This window comes from Charadrius vociferus, unplaced genomic scaffold (genome assembly GCF_000708025.1).
Source record: "Charadrius vociferus isolate BGI_N301 unplaced genomic scaffold, ASM70802v2 scaffold186, whole genome shotgun sequence".
Classification (NCBI taxonomy): domain Eukaryota; kingdom Metazoa; phylum Chordata; class Aves; order Charadriiformes; family Charadriidae; genus Charadrius; species Charadrius vociferus.
In genome coordinates, this window is record NW_009648793.1 from 203526 (window position 1) to 213079 (window position 9554).

Here is a 9554-nt window from a genome sequence, read left to right on the forward strand (position 1 = left end):
TTTGGCTTCAAGACTTAAAAAATACATGTGGAATGGTTATTTTGTTATAATGATTTTTAAAAGTAAGTAGAACTGAAAAAAATACTCTAGTGATAAAATGTTGTCTTTATGACATTGCAGGACTGATTAACAAAATATCCTTACACCTTACATACATCATATATGTGATGGACAGCTATTTATCTTCTACCACCTCTCCTTTGCATTTTTAATGGCTTTACACAAATTAGTTCTTTTCTTTAAAAGGGAAAAAAATAATTCTTCCTGTTATGCTGACATCAACCCCAATACCTGGAGCTGCTTTACTAGGGTTCTGGTATTTTTCCTGGCTTAACAGCAAGTTGTCGTTGAGGATTTCCTACATCTATTGAACATTTATCTGTGTTACTAGGGATGTTAAGATTAACAATAATAAAAGTATACTATCAATCAGTTGTCTAGGTAACAAAAATTACTCCGTGTGTATAGAATAGCACAACATAGAGAAACAGAAAGGTACTGAATTCCAGGAGGCTGTATGAATAGATGCCTATTTTACTTTGTCTTATTCTCTACATACTTACCTATTTAGCACATTCTGCTTTACATACATTTTGTAGACTTTTAAAATATATATTTTTGTTCTATTAAGAGATCTTTACATATTTGTGGTTAAAAAAAAAAAACAAACAGCAAAACAACAAACATTCCAAGTGATCTGATAATCTCATCTATGAATTCTGCTTTAAAACTTTGTAAAGCTTCAAAGGTGATTCAGGTAATGAAGACAGACATATTCACACATACATATTTAAACATGTTCATTTTATCTTGGTAGACAATTTTAATTAGTTTTAGCCATGTGGAGGTTTCAGTGTATTAAATTGCAGTGAGAGTGGTTTAGAACTGCGAAGAGATTGAGAATAAGAGAAAACTAAGTTCTGATTTAAAGTTAGAGCTTTTCCTTTAACGATAGCTTTAAAGTAAGATGGGTGTGCTTGTTTGGGTTTTGTTTTATTTTCTTTTCTTTTGTTGTGAAATGGGAAGTTTGCTTGTCTTCGCACTACATTGCACAGATTTTTAAATGATTTATGCTATAGCTCTTAAAAGTAAGGGGGGAGCCAAACACACAAAATTGGTTTGATGTGGAGAAAAGAGACAAAATCAGGAGCAAATACCGAGCAAATCATTCATAGATTGATGAATATTGTAACTAAAAGAAACTATTTTGATCATCAAATATAAAGTAGGCAAGGGAACGCCCCTCCCCCCCTTCCTTATTTAGAAGGAACCAATGCCAACCAATGAAAAGAAAAGCATAAAGGTTTATTCTGTGGTGGGTTGACCTTGGCTGGATGCCAGGTGCCCACAAAGCTTCTCTATCACTCTGCTTCTCAGCAGGATGGGTGGAGGAGAAAGAAAGATGGGAAAAACCCTTGTGGGTAAAGATAAAGGCAGTTTAATAAAGCAAAAGTGAAGGTCGCATGCAGAAGCAAAGGAAAAGAGCTTTATTGTCTACTTCCTATCAGTAGGCAATGTCCAACTACTTGCAGGGAAGCAGGGCTTCAGTACATGTAGCAGATGCTCCGGAAGAAAAATATTGTAACAAGTGTCCCCCCTTCCTCCTCCTTTCTCCCAGCTTTTATTGCTGAGCAGACATCATACGGTATGGAATATCCCTTCGGTCAGTTCAGGTCAGCTGCCCTGGCTATGTCCCCTCCCAAGGTCTTGCCCACCCCCAGCCTACTGGTGGGGGGGGAATGTTGGAGTGTTGGAGAGACAGCCTTGATGCTGTGCGATCACTGCTCAGCAGTAACCGAAACACTGTTGTGTTATCAACAGCTTTCTAGCTACCAATACAAAGCACGGCCCTATGAAGGCTGCTATGGGGAAAATTAACTCCACCTCAGCCAGACCCAATACATATATAAATACATTCTTGGATGAATAGAATGGGGAAAGGTCTTCATATCTACAGCTGCAGTTCATATACATTTGAGCAGGTAATATCTGTTTATTCCAGTTGTTCCAATAAAGTCAGTAGTATAACTCATGAAGTTAGGAACAGGTATCCAACCTAAATAATTGTGTTGAGTTGAGTTTTATTTTAAAAGAAACTAAATTAATGGTGTAAAATAGTTGAGAAAGAAAAACTGTAATTTCTTTATAGGGGAAAAATGTTTTGTAATGTGTCACCATCTACTAAAAGACAAAGATGAGGAGAAGATATTTATATTACCATTCACTTGTTTATTTCACTTCTGTAGCAACCAGTTTACCATGTCTGACATGAAGGTTTTACATCTTTCCAGAAACCCAAGATAATGGTTTAGTTCTCTGAGGGTTTGTTTTTTGTTTTTTTTTTTTGTTTTGTTTGGTTGGTTTTTTTCCCAGCAGAAAGCTGGAGGGAAAGAAGAAGAGACAATATTTGCATCAGGAAGAATTACTCCCATTCATATGAATGAAATTTCTTGTAATTTGTAAATTGTGAATTTGTAAATTGTAATTTATAAATTTATTCTAATATCAAGCTTAGGAAAAGTACTGCCAGGTGCTAGCCTTTTCTATGGCTTTTTTCTCATAGTTGGGATATTAGTAAAAAGACCTGATAGTCTTAATTTTGCTTCCTTTCCAAATTGTCACTTGTGTGCCAGCATAACCTCAGCAGATAAAATCAGTCCAAGGCTTCAAATCTTCCTTGCATTGTGAAGTCTTTTGATTAAATAAGTAAATACCAACATTTAGATCTTTTTCTCCTGCATAGTTTGGAGGGCAGTGTACAGTCACTGAACAAGCTTCTAAGATTTTACTGTCTGATTATAATCGATGACAAGTAGCTTGTACGTCCTTATCCTTTAAAAAAGAGTATTTCCTTGGAGTCCTCACATAAAATTTTGTTTGGAATCACAGTTGCTATTTAAGGGTTTGACAGTAATTTCCTATTTTTTTCTTCAATCACAAATTTATGGCCCCAAAAGATATGCCATCTATGCAGTTCTCATGTTTGCCCCCAAATCTATTTCACTGTCCATAAAATCTTCCAGACTGATGTATACAGAATTATCCCCTCCTCGTCCATTTCTCTCACACTTCAGAAATGGCTCCAGGTGTGGTGCAAATTTTCTCAATTACAGCAGAGAAAGCGGCACTGATTTCAACTGAATCTAATGGGTATGGTAACCTCTTTTATTCTATGAATGCATTGGATTAATATTACTTCAGTGGTGCCCTTCTTAATGAATTTTAATGGTATCAAAGTTTGGCCACAATGCTGAATCCAAATAAGCAACACTTATGTACTTCTAGTACTCATTTCCTTGAGAGGCATCTTATTTCATAGCATTTTGACAAAATACACATACAGTCACTACTCATGACTCATTTAATCAAATTAAAAGTAAACTATTTGGTCTTCTTCGTTATGATATCTCTTGATCTGAATTAAAGAAGTATCCTGGCATACCTGGGTACTGTTCGTTTAGTTGGACTGTATCATGGTGTTTTATCATGGAATTGTTACACCCATTTGACTGCAGGAGTTCATTTCTGGTTAAGGAAGTCAAATCCCAGGTCATGGCTTGGCAGTTCTGCGTATGACAACACCTCACAAAACTCTGAAAGGCTTTTACAGTCAAAATATTCTTCACTTGTGTGGGAACTGCTATCACAGCTGCTGCACTAGATTACCTAAATAATAAATATATACTTGTGATATATTATTTACCAAATACCTCACAAAAACATTAAATGAAATATTTTGTAATATAATTTTCCTATTTTTATTATTTATTGGGAGAAGCAAGAAACAATATATGGGACATTGTGTATAAACCGTTTACCTTCTTAGTGTTGTGTATTCTAAGTGACTATTAAGTTGCCTATAATGTGAATATGATCCCCACTAATATACAATCATGGAATGAAATCTCAGCATATGAGAAACGGGGATAATCCAGGAAGAGAAAATGCCTTGTAATAGTTTAAAGACTTCCCTACCAATAACGCATTAGTCTTCACAGAAGGAAGTAATAATGTTGGTATCAAATAGGATTCCTTTTAATCTAGCTAATGCCCACTTTCTCAATAATTTAGACAATGGCAAAAACATTCTTTAGGTTTGACTATAAAACATAAGTTTGACTGTAGTCAGTCTTTAAAATTGGGAAGATAATTAAAATAGCCAAACATGACATTGTTTATTAGTTTTTATAAAATTTCAGAGTAATAACTGAAAAGAAAGCACTTTAAGATGTTTGCTACAATATATCCTAAAATTATATTTAAAAATTTAAATCTCATTAGCATAGATATGAATTATTAAATGATTAAGAGGAGTATCTTGGTGACCCAATTAAAGAAGTAACAATATATGAAAAATAAAAAGTTGGTGGAAGCTTATACTAAGGTAGTTGAAGGATATGTGGTAGATCCACCTCTCTGTAATATTTTCACTGAAGAAAGAGAAGTGAACATGGATTTTTAAGTTATATTAATGAAAGACTGTGAGCACTGTTTTTGAAAAGATAAGCTACTACAGAAGAATAGGCTAAACCAGACATTTTCTGACAGATGAAGAATTCACCTATCCTTGGTACCTGGAAGCCTCATAAAAAAAGAATTTATGGACATTTCCAATAAACCACTTATATGTGATTATGTGGAGGTATAAAAATATTGTTCACCATATATTTGCTCTGGATACTAAATGCTAGAGCTGGTGAGGTTATCTTTGAACATGTTTTATCAAGAAAAAAACTGACTGAATTGAACTGATTTATTGTTTGGGAAAATGCAGATTGTATCAAAAATGCCGATGAAAATCAGAAAGGCTGATAGGCTGACCAAGCAGCCAGCTGCTAGTTTATCTGATTTTCTGCCAGTATGTTCACCAGCTATCTTGCCAATTGGACCCCAGTCTGGTGGGCTGGCTGGAAACCAGGCAGGATGCTTGGCTTCTCAGCTTGTCTACTACCCAGCTGTCCTCCTTTGCTGGCGTGAAACCTGGCTAACTCCTCAAGTTACCACCAGCCCAGCTGGCTTTTCCGAGCAGTCCAAAGAGTTTCTTAAGTTGTCCTGATATTCAGCATCCTGAGCTGTCTGACCACCTCGTTAGTCACCCAGCTATCTTGCTGAGTAAGGGAAAGCTCTCTGTTTCTCATGTGCCTCATGAGTGTCTCTGCTCCACAAACTGGAAAGTTGTACTTATGTCTGGTTGAGTACCTGGCCTGTCGGTGGGCTAACTCTCCACGTATCTAGGTGGGGAAAGGTTGGCTGGTAGGCACTGAAACAGACTGTTCCCTTTCACCAGCAATTCTGCAATGGTGATATTTTGCTCTCCATAGGAATTAAACAGAACACTGACATTTAGAATTTCCAATAACATAGATGTAAGTTATAATTTTTTCTTGCAGATATTTATGCCATATGATATACATCCATAACGTATGAAAAATAATAAAAAGAAAGGCTAATTTTTATCAATACATATGTGGTAAGATAAAAAAGCATGCCTTGTCAAGCAGTATTTTAAACTAATATCAATAATAGATAAAATAGTCTGTAAGCTGATTTATTTAATTATTAATTAAAGGAGGGTCAGCAGTAATTATGAACTCTTCACAATGACACACTAAGGTTTGTTTATCAAAAAAGGGTGTAAATTGCAAAGGCACTGCAGTATTCCTGGTGCTGCAAAGTATTCTCAAGTTCTTTTGTAAGTGATGCTGTATTCAATGAAAAGGTGCGCTGTTTATTGAGATCAAATGTCACCTTAAAAATAAATTTAAAAATAAGTATTAAAAATAATACTTTTGTCTATTCCATGGAATTTTCCAATTCATTTTACAATTTTAATAATGACATTTTTCCTTAACTACATAAATTTTATTCATTCCTGATAAAGGGTGGTAGCAAATGGATGTTGCATTTTATTCATGTTATATTCACCATTTGCCATTCATTTTCTCTCTTACTAAGGAAGTAAAAATGGAACATACATTTCCTGTGACCTTCTATGAATAGTACACATGTTGAGAAGTCTCCACTGCTTGAAGATCCATCTGTGGCAGTTTTAATTTCTTTCATTCTCCCTCATTCCTCTCAAAACTGGGGTTACAGGGTCAATGTTAAGAATACAGAAACAGAGTGTGTAGTTCAATAGCACAGATTTTTAAATAGCTTCATTCAAAACAACCAAAATGTACAGAAATCAGCACAATTAATTTTGTAAAACACTTTGAGATTATGTTTAATGACCTGGAGGATTAAGCACAGAACTTGTGCCATAATCCAGTGAAAAGTATATTACAGCATTAAACCAAAAATATTTAGTACAAAAAAAAGCAAATTTCTAAGAAAGGATTCTTCTTCCACCACCTTCTTCCAAATGTCTATAACTTGCTGAAAGAAACATAAGTTTTCTAAGAGATTTGTTGCTAGGAGATTTATTTGTGTCCTGGTTTGAGGTAAAACATATTTGTTGCTAGGAGATTTATTTGCCAGCACACTACTGGCAAAAGGTTTGAGGGCTCCTCTGCAATTTTAAACTTTGGACTTGTATTCCTCAAAATATAGGAGCTGTTACTGAGGAGTCATATTCCTGGAGGAAATTTGCATACCATTGCTTCAAATGAAAGTACATAGATGATGTTAACAGATGCTGTAGACTTTGATTTGGTGGATGTTTGCTAATTCATAACAGCAGGTAGTTTACACTAGTACCTTACAACATCAGTCATCTCTGTGCTTGGAACAAATAATTCATGTTTAAATAAATTTTCCAGATGTGAAATTGTATTGAGTAAAGAAGAATTAAGAAGAAAACGGGGAAATAACTACTTAAAAGGAAAATTGACATTAATCAAAAAATTAGAAAATAGATATTTTAAGTTGTATAATAAAAGAACTGTTAACTGAAACCTTGATTATGTAGCATAATAACACAAAAGAAGGAATATGTTGTTTCTGCTAGGTCTACTGCGGTAACTGAACAGTTCTTTGTTTTGGGCTTTATGTACTGCTGAAACGGAAATGTTTTTAGAACCCCCTACTCTTGGATCCCAGGAAGAATGACAATCTGAGATATAATCCTTTCCTGTGTAATGCAACCCAAACCAATTTACTTTCTAAAAGTAGTTTGATTTTTCCCTTACTGTAGTGCTATCAGATAGCAATGTGCTCTCTGGGGACTCCATTCATGCTGAGATTGCACCAAACAGTGATTGCACTGCTGAATCAGTCTGTAATCAATCTTGCATCCTACAGATCTCCTTTAGTATTTTTTCTTTGATCACTGTCTAATGGGAAACATAACACGTTAAAGAATAATGAAGCTTCAATCTAATTGTATCTTTGCTGGAGAGCCTCTAGGCACCCTTTTGCAGCCTCTAATGAAATGATTCTAGCAGTCCACGCTTATCCGCATGGTCTCTAGAAAGGATATATGGTTAATATGATTTCTCTTTAGTGAAAGCATATGTTAACTTTCAAAATGTTATTTAGCACTTTTTCCAGTCTTTGTGCACTTATTTCCCTGGTTTCTACTATATTTACAGTTTCTAATTAATAGTTATTTTGTTTTGTCTTATATGAGGGGAACTTTTACTTTCAACAGTTCAGTGTATGCATTAACAGATTTTGCCTTCGGAGCACATTAATTGCATAATGAAAGTAAAAGATAATTCTACAAATACTTATCTATCACTAAGCCAAAATCATGTTTCAATGAAAGATTTTTGTTTTGAATCCTATTATTCATTATTTTTGATACATTTCATACTTTGGCAAAGTATTATATTACCTAAATAGTGAATGAGAGATGTGAAAGCATTTAGTTAAAAGTGTATCAACATCTTTAATTATTTTCAGTATAAGTCATAAATGACTGTGAACTTCCAAAGAAATCATATCGTATCAAGTTCAGTAACAAAATATGCACTGTATCTAAAGGGAAGATGACCAAACTTTAGTCAATATTCTGTTAATATTCAGACAATAATGGAGATATTGCATTGTTGATTTAGGATAAAGTAGGAAAAAAATTTACAAGAGACTGTTTAAAAAGCTGTGCTGTTTTTGTTTTTTTCTTCGCTGAAAATGCAGGATAACCATGTTCAAAGTAGACAGTCCCCTTCAGAATTATTCTCAATGCCTTTGGGGTTTTGTGTGTGTTTTGTTGTTGTTGTTGCAATATGTCTTCGTGAGAGTACTTGTTACATGTTACAAAAACAACACTGTTGTTGCTATGTCCCATCAGTGTTTTGCTCCTTCTTTCTGTTCACAAAGTACATATCTTAGATGATAAAACGTCAGGAAAGATATCCACATTTATAGTCTTCTTGATGGAAAAATGCAGGAAGACAAAACTTTTAAGGTGAGTGGAAATGCAAATTCCCTTTTTCATGCTTGATGTCTGCAATTTTGGGAAAACATTTCCCTTCAAAGCCAACATTTCCAATCAGCCTTTGAGATATCTGACTCTTTTATTCTGCCTGCAGTTTTCTGTGGTTTAATTTTCATGTGTACAAATCTCCAGAGCTAGCCTGTCAAACTATATATGGATGCTTGAGGAAAATTCAGATGTGAAAAATGTGAGCACAACATTAAAAGTATTGAATGCTTATCAGCTCTAAAACAAAAGACCTCTGTGTTCCAGAAGTAATATGGTCAATGGAGCTGTGTTGGTTTCTAGAAGCAGAAGATCTCAGACTAAATTACTGGAGTTAGTAATAAAGAAAATATTTAGCATGTTTCAGACTTCAAAGTAATACCAGCCATGTCACTAAATTGCTTTCCATGAGGTTTTATCAACTTTTGCCTTGCTTACTGAGACAGTCTATTTCAAACATTCTGAGAAAACAAATCTTGAAGTTGTTTATTAGAAGTTGCAGGAACTTGGCATTTTTATTTGGTGTGTATTTGTTTGAAAAAAATTAAATCTGGAATATGTATCTGTGAAAATACAGATTTACAAAAGCACAAATGTGTGTATATAAATATGAATATGAACATATATATTCATATACATATATATTTACACTTATGCTTTTTCCATCTATGTTGCTTGGTGAACATAACTGTTCTTTTTTAAGTAATTCATGGAATCATAGAGTCATGGAATGGTTTGAGTTGGAAAGGACTGTTAAAGATCACCTAGTCCAACCCCTCTGCCATAGGCAGGGACATCTTCCACTAGATCCATTTGCTCAAAGCCCCATACAACCTGACCTTGAACACTTTTAGTGGCAGGGCATCCACAATTTCTCTGTGCAACCTGTTCCAGTGTCTCACCACCCTCACTGTAAAAAATTTTTTCATATGTCCAATCTAAATCTAGCCACAGTTTAAAACTGTTGTCCCTTGCCCTGTCACTATGAGCCATAGTAAAAATTCTGTCTCCATCTTTTTATAAACCCCCTTCATATATTGAAAGATCACAACAAGGTCTCGATGGAGCCTTTTATTTTTCAGGCTGAAGAATGGCAAATCTCTCAGCCTTTTATTTACCATTACCTCACCCCCCAAATATTTTATCTTCTTGAGACTTCCAATTTTTAATATCTTCATCTTCTTCCTTC